This window comes from Chelon labrosus, assembly GCF_963514085.1.
Source record: "Chelon labrosus genome assembly, chromosome: 14".
NCBI classification, from domain to species: Eukaryota; Metazoa; Chordata; class Actinopteri; order Mugiliformes; family Mugilidae; genus Chelon; species Chelon labrosus.
Window position 1 is genome coordinate 196,031 of NC_140347.1, and position 13,970 is coordinate 210,000.

General features: G+C 39.1%; 1 protein-coding gene across 1 annotated transcript in view; it reads left to right on the forward strand.

Moving 5' to 3' along the window:
- The first annotated feature begins 13,193 nt into the window (after nt 1–13,193).
- Nucleotides 13,194–13,970, forward strand: part of LOC311499567 (protein NLRC3-like) — a 21,142-nt gene continuing 20,365 nt past the window's right edge. The window contains exon 1 of the mRNA XM_084560592.1: nt 13,194–13,490. The gene's annotated coding sequence lies outside the window, so the exon portion shown is untranslated. The remainder of the gene's footprint in view (nt 13,491–13,970) is intronic.

Sequence of the window (13,970 nt, forward strand, 5' to 3'; positions counted from 1 at the left end):
TGTCTGTTCCAGGGCCCGGCTGAAAACTAAAGGTGACAGGGCGTTTGGGTTAGGGAGGAAATCAGGTCAGCTGACTCTGTGAACTCTTTTAAATCTCTACTAAAAACATACGTTCATCAGAGAGACTAAGTTTTTATGGTTGTTGTGTTTTATTGTTTGTTTCTTTTATGTGCCTGTTTTTGTGAAACACTTTGTAATGTTGATTTGAAAAGTGCTATACAGATAAAACTGATTACAAAATGAAGAGATTCATTCAGTCATCTTCTGTAACCTCTTGTCCTGTGAAGGGTAATGGGGGGGGGGCTGGAGAACCTGGAGAGAACCCACGCAGACACAGGGAGAAAGGAACCCAGAACCTTCTGGCTGGGAGGCATCAGTGATGACCACCTCTCCACTGTGACGCCAATAAAAAGATTATTATTCAATTTCTAATCATTCAGTTCAGTCAAGATCAAAACTAAATGAATGAATTATTAAACATTTTAAAACAATTAAACCTGAAGAGAAACAACACAACGATCAGACTTTTTTACTTCTTTTACTTTGAAATGTAACATCCAGCTCCCGGAAGTCAGTAGCTGCTGCTGAGCGCCAACCTGACTCCCCTGACCAGCTCTCCCCGAGGAAGACGGAGGCCCCGCCCTCCAGCACAGGAAACGCTCCGGATACATGACGTCATGGCGTGATTGACAGGAGCCGGGAGCGACTGGTACCCCCCCCCCCCCCCCCCCCCCCGCCTCGCCCCGCCCCCCCCTGACATCATCATTAAAATAAAAGAGTAAACAAAGCTGTTTATGTTTGTTGGATCAACGTTTAGTTTGAATCAGTCACAATTCAGTTATTTTATTCTTTATTTTTATTTCATGTTAACAAATCCATTTTAGTTTAGTTTAGTTTAGTTTAGTTTATTTCCAACATGTGCAGTAACATAACAAAGTAAACTGAAAACAAACAAATCCAATCAGAATAGTCAAAACAACAATAATAATGTGAAGCCAACATGTCTGAAAAGGAGTAGGATGAAGCATATGCTGATTTAAACCTAGCCCTTCTCCACTACTCAATTAGCAATCTTTCTCCCCAAACATATATATTTACATAAAAAAGAAAAGAAATAGAAAAGAATTAGATGAAATAAACAAATCCATCAATCATTGATCATTTCTTATTGAAGCCCTTCTTCCTCCCTGTACCTGGTGAAAACCATGTGTTTGTAGCGCTTTTTAAACTGGATCATGTTGGACATTGCTTGAGCTCCACACCCAGTCTGTTCCACAGCCTCACTCCACAAACTGTAGGACAAAAACTTTTTAATGTTGGACGTGCCCGCTGATGTTTTAAATTGAGCTCACCTCTCAGATTGTAACCCCCAACTCTGTGAAAAAACTATTTTTGAATATTTCCAGGAAGTAGATTGTTTATTGCTTTGTACATGATTTGTGCTGTTTGGAAATGAACCAGCTCAGTGAATTTTAATGTTTTTGATTTTAAGAATAGTGAATTTGTGTGTTCTCTATAACCGGCATTATGAATTATTCTTATGGCTCTTTTAATAATAATAATACATTTTATTTAAAAGCACTTTTCAAGATACTCAAAGACGCTTTAAATAAAAAGAACGTCAAATCAGCAAAACAATGTGAAATATAACATTAAAAACACAATAAACTGAGCTAAACATTAAAAGCAATTTTAAAAAGGTGTGTTTTTGTCAGAGATTTGAAGGTAGGAAGGTCGGTACAGTCGTGGATGTGTCTTTTCTGCAGTATGGATAGAGATTGTGTTGTACATTTATAAGTATTGCCCCAAACCTCTGCTCAGTATTGTAAATATGGTAAAATCAGTGAAGAGTAGAGAATGTGGAGGGATTTGTGGTCCAGGATGTGTTTAGCTTTGCTCAGAACTGAAATGCTTCTTGACAGTTTGCTTTGTACATGTTTTATATGAGACTTTGTTTATTTTATCATCATTTGTTACCCCAAGAAACTTGTTTTCATGTACCCTTTCAACGTCCACCCCATCTACTTGTAACTGTACTTGTGTATTCTTATTGCAGTTGCCAAATAACATGAATTTTGTTTTACTTAAGTTTAACGATAATTTATTTCTGTCAAACCACATTTTCAGTTTGCACATTTCAGTGGTGATCCTCCCCAGTAGTTCACCTAAGTCCCCCCCAGAACAAAAAATACTAGTGTCGTCTACAAATAATACTAATTTTAATGTACTTGAAACTTTGCATATGTCGTTTACGTAAAGTATAAATAGTTTTGGACCTAATACTGACCCCTGTGGGACGCCACAAGCAATGTCCAAGCATGACGATGAACGTTCCCTCAACTTCACAAACAGTTTTCTGTTGCTTAAATAACTTCTCACCCAGTGCAATACTAACCCCCTGATCCCGTACCGTTCAAGTTTATTGATTAATATGTTGTGATTAATTGTATCGAAAGCTTTTTTGAGATCTATGAATACTCCACCTGAATGCAGTTTGTGATCTATAGCGTTTGTGATCTCCTCAATTGATTCTTTTAATGCCAGTGATGTTGAGCTGTTTGCTCTAAATCCGTACTGACCGTCAGAAAGTAATTTATGTTTGTTTATGAATTTGTCTAATCTGTTATTTAATAGTTTTTCTAGAATTTTGGAGAATTGTGGAAGTAAAGAAACTGGCCTGTAATTTGTGAAGTGGTGTTTATCCCCAGTTTTATACAGCGGCACAACTTTAGCTATTTTCATGTTGTTAGGAAATGTTCCGGTTTGGAATGATAAGTTACAGATGTATGTAAGTGGTTCAGAAATCCCCTCAATGACCTTTTTTACAACTGTCATATCAGTTTCATTTGAATCAGTAGATGTTTTGTATTTACATTTATTTACCGTATCTATTATTTCTTTTTCTTCCACTGCTGTAAGGAACATTGAACTTGGATTTCTCACTATAAGGTTATCATTCCAGTCCTCAGATAACAATGATAATTTTTCTTGCCTGGTTTGGTCCAACATTTACAAAAAAATGATTAAAGCTGTTGACCACATCATCCATATTGTCCTTTTTAATATTATTATCAATAAAATATTGAGGGTAGCTCTGTTGTTTAGCACTATTTTTAATAATACTATTTAATATATCCCAGATTCCTTTTATATTGCTTTTGTTATAATATAATATTTTACTATGTATTCTTTCCTACATACCCTCATAATATTGGTTAACTTGTTTTTATATTTTTTATATTTCTCTTCTGCCTCTTTAGTTCTTTGTTTTATGAATTCTCTATATAGTGTATTTTTCTTTTTACAGGCATTTTATAATCCATTTGTGAACCATGGTCGATCATTGTATCTTTGTTTTCTGTAGTAACGTTTTATTGGACAATGTTTATCATATAATGATGTGAATATTCTTAAAAAGGTTTCATATGCACTATCAACATCACTTTCATTATATACCTTTCCCCAGTTTCCTCATGCTGTTCATTGTATACATATATCTGTATACAGATATATGTATATACAGATACAGATATCTGTATATACAGATATCTGTATGTACAGCTGATTATTATATTTTTCTTTTTCTCTTCACATATTTCAGTTGTTATAGATTCTAATCAGTTATCAATGACAGTTGTCATATTTTCTACGACTGTGTAAGTCAAGTTATTGTCCACATACACAGCCACTCCTCCTCCACTTTATTTCTTATTATTTCTTTTTAATAATATTAGAGTGAACCCAGATCTGAGAGAAAACTCCAGAAAATGTCAAGTGAGACCCCAGGGGCCCGACGGCCCCCGGTGGCCCCACAACGGCCCCCGAAGGCCCCTGATGGCCCTGAAGCCCCCTGATGGCCCCCGATGGCCCCCGAAGGCCCCTGATGGCCCCCGATGGCCCCACAACGGCCCCCGAAGGCCCCTGATGGCCCCGAAGCCCCCTGATGGCCCCCGATGGCCCCCGATGGCCCTGAAGGCCCCCCGACGGCCCCCCGGTGGCATGGAGTCGGGGCCTGATCTGGAACTGTGAGTGTGTGTCGTGTCCACAAGGGGTCAGTGCTGCTCTGTCTGAGTCAGAGTCAGTTGATGATGAAGACTTAACTGAGACGTGTCCCTCCAGTCAGACCTGGTAGAGTCTACAGGGGCCCTACAGGCAGTGGCGGTTCTACATTGAATTGCGCCCTGGGCGTGACCACCTGTGAGCGCCCCCCCCCCCCCCCCCCCGCGCACGCTCCTTGGTTACTGCCTCGAATTCTATGCTTGGCACACTTTTAGTTCTGACTGGTTAAACTATGTTTTGACACGAAATAGAGTTGTAGCAAATGTTCATCTTTGAAACTACCTACAGATATGAAAATTCCGTTGGCTAATTACAGGACCCAACGTGATGGAAATAAATAATAACTGAACTTGTAACAGTTTTGTTGCAAAGCACAATCTCACGGTGAAATTAGATCTGGTGTTTGTTAAGATGAATTACTGTTGTATAAGCATTGCAAGCGTCGTAGTAAAAAGTCTAACAAACGTATACCATCAGTTAACATTAGCCCTTCATTCATGACATGATACTGTAATCATACAGAGAGAACATAGCAGACCTTTATCTTTTCTTTTTCTGTCCATCTCTGTTCATTTGACACTCGACAATCAACAGATTTCCATCCTCCAGCGCTGTCACTCACGACCAGAAGTCAAGACTAAACCAAGTCACCTTGGTGACCACATAATCGTTTTGTATTACCTATTTTTCTATTTGGCCATTTCACACAAGTCATAAAAACAAAAACGTGCAGAACTTATAGGCCTGTATTTATAATATTATGAATGAAATGTGAGTTATATGGAAGAAAGTCAAGGTGTGACTGACTTTAACCCTTTTATACAGACCACCACCCCCGTCCGTTCAATTTGGGAGAGACCCAGGTGAACTGCCCCCCCCCCTCACACACAGCTTCGGTGCACGGCACCTTCTCAGCAGCAGGGGCGCCTGCAGCAGCAGGGGGCGCCAATTTGCCAGTTCCCCACACAGATAAGACAGATGATAGAAAACCATGTAGCGGTGCAGATTTATTTATTTATTTATTTTCCAAGTGCTCGTGCCGCCCCCCTTGTGTCATGAAAAAATGACACAGATGATTATGTTCGCCCGTGCCTAAAACCACTACTGGCGGTAGGCTAGAAAACTGGCGAGTTTTTTGTTTGTTTGTTTGTTTGTTTTGTTTTTGTTTTTTTTTTTGAAGGCGCTCGTGCGCCCTCACATAGATTGCGCCCTGGGCGGTCGCCCACATTGCCCATAGCAAAAACCGGCCCTGCCTACAGGTGACCAGGACCAGGGGCCCTACAGGCGACCAGGACCAGGGGCCCTACTGGTCAACAGGACGTGTCTCTGCTTATATATCTGACTGTGTTTATATATATATATATAATATATAGGGCCGGGACTCGATTAAAAAAATTAATCTAATTAATTAGAGGCTTTGTAATTAATTAATCGAAATTAATTGCATTTTAATCGCATATAATTATTTGACCTGAGAACAGTGAGAAGTAATTTTTTTCATATGGATTTTTAGTATACCATTGAATAATGACTAAATTTCCCATCCACAGGGCCAACCAAAGTGGTCTCATCAGCTTCTTCTTTCATGTTCACTGTGGTTTGTTGTTGTCTGAAGTAATGAACAGTGTTGCCAACTCCTCAGGAAAGGAAAGTAGCTATTGGCTGTCCTAAAAGTCGCTAGAAGTCGCTAAATGACGTCATCGGCTAATTTGCATAATTTACCTTTTGGATGTAATTGTGATGGACGCTGTATTATTAACGCGCCTCCTTTATCCGGGCTTGGTATTGGCAAAATGACTCTAAAGAGACACTCTGGCACAGTAACTTAAGTTTTTTTTTTTTTTAGTTTTCTTAAGTTTGGTTTAGTTTCTAGCCTACAAGTCACAGGCACAGAAGAACATGAGCATTTTTTGCCTTAATTAGAATATTTTTAACATTTTTTGTACAAACGGTTTTTACTTGACAAAATTAACAATCTAAATGGATTATTATTTTATTATTTATTTTAGTGTGACAGTGAAGAAACATTTACATCCCGCTCTGTAAACCAGGGCGCGATCAGCGGCAGTTTTGCGCATGCGTCATTCGTTTGCAGTCTGGACGCGGTGGCGTGGTTCTCCCTCTCTGCTCTGACCGCTGCTGCGAGGGGGCGGGGCTACTGTGAGACTGACCGCCTGTGAGTGCTTTGGGACGGGAGAGGGGCTCACGGCAGCACCCGCTGCTTGTTGAGGACACTGGTAATGAACGCTAGTTGGTGCTCCAGTATAATCGGTCCGCCGAAACTCATCCAGTGAGAAACGTTCCGCGGTGCAAAAATAAGTGTGATTAAAATGCGTTAAAAAAAATTAACGCGTTATTTTTGTGTAATTAATTAATCTTAATTAACGCGTTAAAGTCCCGGCCCTAATAATATATATAAGAGTTTTTTCTTTGTGTTTATTTAATTCCTATTCAAGACACATCTATCTACTTGAACTTTGTTCAACCGGACGCGTTTTTAAATGATAATCAAATAAATGATGATAAAATAAACGATAATAAAAAACGATGATAAAATAAATGATAATAAAATAAATGATAATAAAATAAATGATGATAAAATAAATGATAATAAAATAAATGATGATAAAATAAATGATAATCAAATAAATGTTAATAAAATAAATGTTAATCAAATAAATGTTAATCAAATAAATTATAATCAAAAAAATGACAATAAAATAAATTATAATCAAATAAATGATAATAAAATAAATTATAATAAAATAAACAATGATTAACACTAGAAGTCCCAGCATTTTTTGCTCTACCTATAAAACCCAGAGGGCAGCCGATCGGCTGGAAGGCTTTTAGCTAATATCCTAATCACCTGTGAACCCTCCTTTTGCTATGTAAACCAGGCAGTCACTGGGGCACCACAGGAGGGGACATGCTGAGCCACTTCAAGGAAACCCGTGGGGAGGGGAGGGGGAGTGGGCCCAGAGAGTTTATGGGGGAGAGGGTGGCTGTTCACTTCTAACCTGGCAACACCTTGAGACAGAAACTGGTTCGTCCCAAAGACAAAACACCTTGACATAAAATGGGGGAGGGGAGAATCGGAGAGGAGCAGGATTGCTGGGGGTTTGGAGGCCAGAGTGTGTGGGGGAGGGAGGCACACCTGAGGGCTGTGAACTCATTTGCTCTGTCCGGGCTGCTAGTGACTGTCTTTCTTTCACCAGTTTCACCAGGTGGCAGCCTGGGCAGAACAAATGAGCTGAATCAAAATGTAATATATGTAGAAGGATGTAGAAGTTATCAGGACCCTACAACACTGGGCTTCCAACATCCCCACCAGACACATAGGAAAAGTAAAAGAACAGAACCACATCAAAAAAGCACTCAAAATCTGTGGTTATCCCAACTGGGCTTTCATGATATTTACACATATTTACAAATAATAATAAAAAAAATGCATTATCAGGATACAGTGTTAGAGAGTGGAAGTGAGTGAGACTTAGACTTAGAACTTAGACTTAAAACTTTATTGATCCCTTTGGGGTGACTCCCTCAGGGAAATTTGAGTTTTCCGCAGCAGCAAGCACACAGAGCAGTTTGCAGACAAACAACAGCAGTGGTTTGCAAATAGTTATAGAAAAAGTGATTGAATAATAAAATGGTGAACATTAAATAATGAACGGTGAACTTCCTTTGAGTGGGATTAAAATAAGCTGTAGTAAAACTCTAGTAGGGAAAAATAAACAGTAAGTAACAGTGAGTGAGGTGAGTACATTTCAATAATCACGCACAATGCTGGCACTGCCAAGCCATCTCCTTTCTGCATTTGCCACATGTGTATTTGTAGCAGTCAATACATCGCACAGTGGCATGGTTGTTGCCGAAGCAATTGTTCCTTTTGTGCCTGCTTTGCACCCACATGAGAGTGAGCCAACTCTCTAGCAAGCTCCACCAGCGATGTAAAGAAATTGTCCTTGGTAACATTTCTGCCCTTGTCCAGGAATGGTTCCATCAGCCTCATAACTAAGTCTCTAAGTCTAAGTCTCACTCACTTCCACTCTCTAACACTGTATCCTGATAATGCATTTTTTTTATTATTATTTGTAAATATGTGTAAATATCACGAAGGCCCAGTTGGGATAACCACAGATTTTGAGTGCTTTTTTGATGTGGTTCTGTTCTTTTACTTGTCCTATGTGTCTGGTGGGGATGTTGGAAGCCCAGTGTTGTAGGGTCCTGATAACTTCTACATCCTTCTACATATATTACATTTTGATTCAGCTCATTTGTTCTGCCCATGCTGCCACCTGGTGAAACTGGTGAAAGACAGACAGTTAGGCTGCGTTCAGACTGCCAGCCAAAATCCGATTTTTAGCCCATTCAGATTTGAATCGGATCTCGATTTTGAAGTCTGAACAGTGACAGATCACACGAAATCCGATTTTTGCCAAACGGTTGCAAACCACATCCAGAGGTAGTTTCATATCGCATTCGTATCGGATATGGACAGATGCGTCTCAGCCTGAACAACTCCCAACACTCAGATGGGTTTTGACTGTCCGTGACGTCACTTACGCGACGCCAGGCCAGAACCAATGCGCCAGACCGCGTGCCTATTTCCGTTGTGGAGGAGCCACGTTACGGCCACGGACAGTGATATTACAGCTATCACAATGGAGGAGGACTTTGAAAACAATTCGCCTTGGACAGAGGAAGAAACTGCATGCCTTATAAATCTTTACACTGACGTGACGTACATCCATCGTGTTGTTTGTTGTTGTTTTGCTTGTCGCTGTCGCAATTATATGACGTCTGACAAATACACGTGCTGAATGACGCTTCCGCTCGTTGCTACAGCAACCTATCAGACCGGTGAAGAATGTGGCCCAGTCTGAACAGAACCATATCCGATTTGGACACTTGCTAAAGGCAGTATGAACAGTCAGCCCTAAAAATCGGATATGAGAAGGAATCAGATTTGAATCAGATCCGTCTGCAGTCTGAACGCAGCCATAGTTAGCAGCCCGGACAGAGCAAATTAGTTCACAGCCCTCAGGTGTGCCTCCCTCCCCCACACACTCTGGCCTCCAAACCCCCAGCAATCCTGCTCCTCTCCGATTCTCCCCTCCCCCATTTTATGTCAAGGTGTTTTGTCTTTGGGATGAACCAGTTTCTGTCTCAAGGTGTTGCCAGGTTAGAAGTGAACACTGCTCTGTGTGCTTACCCCGTCCCCCATAAGCTCTCTGGGCCCACTCCCCCTCCCCTCCCCACAAGTTTCCTTGAAGTGGCTCAGCATGTCCCCTCCTGTGGTGCCCCAGTGATTGCCTCATTTTCATAACAAAAGGAGGGTTCACAGGTGATTTAGGATATTAGCTAAAAGCCTTCCAGCCAATCGGCTGCCCTCTGGGTTTTATAGGTAGAAAAGCCAAATGGCTGCTCTCTGGGACTTCTAGTATAAACGTTGATAAAATAAATTATAATCAAATAAATGATAATCAAATAAATGATGATAAAATAAATGATGATAAAATAAATGATAATAAAATAAATGATAATAAAATAAATGATGATAAAATAAATGATAATAAAATAAATGATAATAAAATAAATGATAATAAAATAAATGATAATAAAATAAATTACAATCAAATAAATGATAATAAAATAAATGATAATAAAATAAACGATGATTAAATAAATGATAATAAAATAAATTATAATCAAATAAATGATGATAAAATAAATAACAATAAAATAAATGATAATCAAATAAATGATAATCAAAGAAATGATAATAAAATAAACGATAATAAAATAAACGATGATAAAATAAGTGATGATAAAATAAATGATAATAAAATAAATGATGATAAAATAAACGATGATAAAATAAACAATAATAAAATAAACAACGATAAAATAAATGATAATCAAATAAATGATAATAAAATAAATTATAATCAAATAAATGATAATAAAATAAATGATAATAAAATAAATGATAATAAAATAAATTATAATCAAATAAATTATAATAAAATAAACAATAATAAAATAAATGATAATAAAATAAACGATGATAAAATAAATGATGATTAAATAAATTATCATAAAATACCAAAGTCCTCTGGTCCCTGCAGCAGCTGATAACGTGACAGAAGAATGCCAACAACCAATCAGTTTCTTTCTCTGGAAGCTGTGGCGATGATTACACAACGAGTTCAGTGTTTCCTGCTCTCCCACTTGATCAGAGTAGGAACCAGAACCAGAACCAGAACCAGAACAGGTCCCATAAGACCTCAGTCACTCTCTATCTAACAGTTAAAAAGATTGGCTTTGTCACTTTAAGCTCAGACCGACTCTAACGGATTACTTTAGTTCCTCCTCTGGTCTCAGAACTGGTCTGACGGCTCCTAACAGATTTACATGGAAGTCATTAAACATGAGACGTCTTGGCGTCCTCAGGTCACATGGTCCACTTCATTTATACGTCTCTATCTCATCACATCATTCATCTCTCCTGGTTTCTGTCTGTCAGGTTCAGCCACTTCCTGATTGTTCAGGTTTGTTTCCAGTTAACAGCAGAAGGAAGTTTCCTGTCAGATAAGATCTGGGTCTAAGAACACATGAATGTCTGATTAAGGTGTTCATAGTGTATGATATAGATACACTCCTGATCAAAATTTAAGACCAGTTGAAAAATTGCAAGAATTTACATTTTGCACTGTTGGATCTTAAGAAGGTTCTAAGTTGTGCTTCAAAATGCAAAAAGAAGAAATGGGAGTGAGACAAGAAAAAATTTGGGGTTGGATGGCAAGGGAAGTTTACTAAAATAGACATCAGTTCCAGACAGTGGACGTCCTCCGTGAAGCCACCTTCACCACTTGGAGCAACATTCCCACTAGCCTCCTGAAAACACTAGCATCAAGCATAATGCCCAAACGAATGTCTGAGGTGATTAACACGAATGGCGCAGCTACTCTTTACTGAGTCCTTTTTTGAAAATTTTATTTCTATTTTAGGGGGTTTTTGTTTTTTTTTGAGATGTGGTCTTAAACTTCTGATCAGCTGATGAACAGCCTATTTCAGTTTAATGGTTGTTTGCAATAAATTGCTTAGTCAAAATTTTTTCTTGTCTCACTCCCATTTCTTCTTTTTGCATTTTGAAGCACTACTTAGAACCTTCTTAAGATCCAACAGTGCAAAATATAAATTCTTGCAATTTTTCAACTGGTCTTAAATTTTTGATCAGGAGTGTATTATAATCAGAGGCGATTTAGGGTCAGAGCTTTTGGGGTGCTGAGCGTCCTCCACCAAAGACTGGAAAGACAACAATAAATGAGAGAACACATCTTCCTTTCATGTCAAACTGCTGTGTCACAAAGCTATCATTGGGTTTAAAAAATAAAGAAAATAAACTGCATTTAAATGAGAAGATGAGGTAGGAACAATAAGTGTAAGGTCAATAAAGGTCAATAAAGCAACCCCTAGCAAGCTAACCTCCTGACTACCAGGAAAAATAAAATATTATCCAATCACAACTTCTTTTTTAATTCCCCAATCTTTGTAAGGTAATTAGAATGCTGAAAAAAAAAAAAATTAAATACGTTTTTATTTTTAATATTTCATATAACTGATGGACGACATTTTCCTTAATGAGAAATAGAAAGGTACCAAAGCTCCACCCCTTTACATTTGTTATCACTGCATTAGTCTTACAGTTTGGCTTTAACGTCAACACATATGCACGAACCAAAAGCTTAATAAAAACTGTGGACAGTGGTTGATTGACAGCCTGCACTATTAGCACCAGAGAGAGAAACACGTCAGCTAAACTCCTACTGAACAATAACAACAACAGTAAAGGTCAGGGCTGCTGCTAATGACTGACGTGTTGGTGCTGAGTGATAAATAAATAGATGGTCTGGTAACGTATAGGAGCCACGCCCCTCAGGTGGGCAGCCAATCCTAACCCTAACCCATTCACTGTGCGATTGTCGGCTAATTTTGAACCGATTTGACACTCGTGCGACTGTTTTTTGAATCAGGCAGAATTGTGTCTCAATGGCGCGTCATGCTTCGTGGAGTATACGTGTTGTAACGAGGAGAGACTAACACCTCACGACGAGGTGCTTCAGATATAATACCGTTTATATTATTTACTATATAAGACATGGAGTTCCTCATTTAAAGCTCAGTGCTACACTGATATAAATGTTAATGATGAAGGACGTCTGGTACTACGTCTGTCCAGTCTTCATGTCCTCCTGCAGTTCTCCACTCCTACCTGAATGAACAGTTCTTCAACCTGTCTTTGGTTCCTCTTACATTCTCTAACTGTCCTCTATCATCATCAGATTCTATGTACTCTTTAGTCAGATGGATGTTTATCTCCTTCCTCCTATCATCTCTCTTCTCTCTTCTCTGTCTGTACCCGGTCGGCCTTAGGCAGACTGGTTCCTCCATATGAGCTGGTTCTGGTTCTGGTTCTGCTCAATGTTTCTTCCTGTTAAAGGGAGTTGTTCCTGCCACCGTCTTTCAGACAATTGTCCTCCACAGTCTGTCCTCTGCAGGCTGTCCGCCATTGACTGTCCTTATTTTCAGACAACTGTCCTCCACAGACTGTCCTTATTTTCAGACAATTGTCCTCCACAGTCTGTCCTCCACAGACTGTCCTCTGCAGACTGTCCTCCACAGACTGTCCTTATTTTCAGACAACTGTCCTCCACAGACTGTCCTCCACAGACTGTCCTTATTTTCAGACAACTGTCCCCCACAGACTGTCCTCCACAGACCATTGGTTGTGTCCACGCTGCACTGAGGACCTATGTCAGAATCCTGACGATTGTCTCAGATTATGGACGGATGTTGATTAGTGTTAATTAGTGAGGTGTCTGATCAGGGCCTCATGAAGCTTGTGTCTGTAGAACGAAGCAGAATAAATGAGAATAAATGTGTTGTTGTTGAGGTGTGAACCAGTAACAGGTCCGACCTGAAGGACTCTAAGACTTTGGATCTGTGCCACTGAAATTTGCCTCCTGGTTCCTTAGAACTGATGACAGGAGGAAGTACATACCTTAAACATTTAGATGAGCCAACGGCTGCCACATCGTCCTCAGAGATAAATAGATTCAGTCTAACATGTAACTCAGTGATATTCATTCATGGTCAGTTTGTCTCTGTAAACTCTTTCCTAACCTTCAGACATGATCAACGGTCAGAGGAATGTATTTATTGTTTATTTATCGTCAGGTTGCAGCAGGTCACCTGACTGTAATGATTTTTAGGCCACGCCTTCTGGCTGGATCCCTGTTGCCATGGTGAAGATCAGATTTCTGACAAAACCCAGAGGTTATGAGTTGTGGCAGGTGAACAGAGACCAGACACGTCCAGACGCCAAGAGAACGAGATCTGAGGAGCTGGAGACGAGCAGAAAGGTAAGGACACAAGAGACAGGATTCATTTACACTGGTTTGGATCATTCATGTTGGTTCTTCACTTTCTGTCCAAAAGTTGTCAGATCGATAGATCGACAGACAGACAGACAGACAGACAGACAGACAGACAGACAGACAGATAGATAGATAGATAGATAGATAGATAGATAGATAGATAGATAGATAGATAGATAGATAGATAGATAGATAGATAGATAGATAGATAGATAGATAGATAGATAGATAGATAGATAGATAGATAGATAGATAGATAGATAGATAGATAGATAGATAGATAGATAGATAGATAGATAGATAGATAGATAGATAGATAGATGGATGGATGGATGGATCGATCGATCGATCGATAGATAGATAGATAGATAGATAGATAGATAGATAGATAGATAGATAGATAGATAGATAGATAGATAGATAGATAGATAGATAGATAGATAGATAGATAGATAGATAGATAGA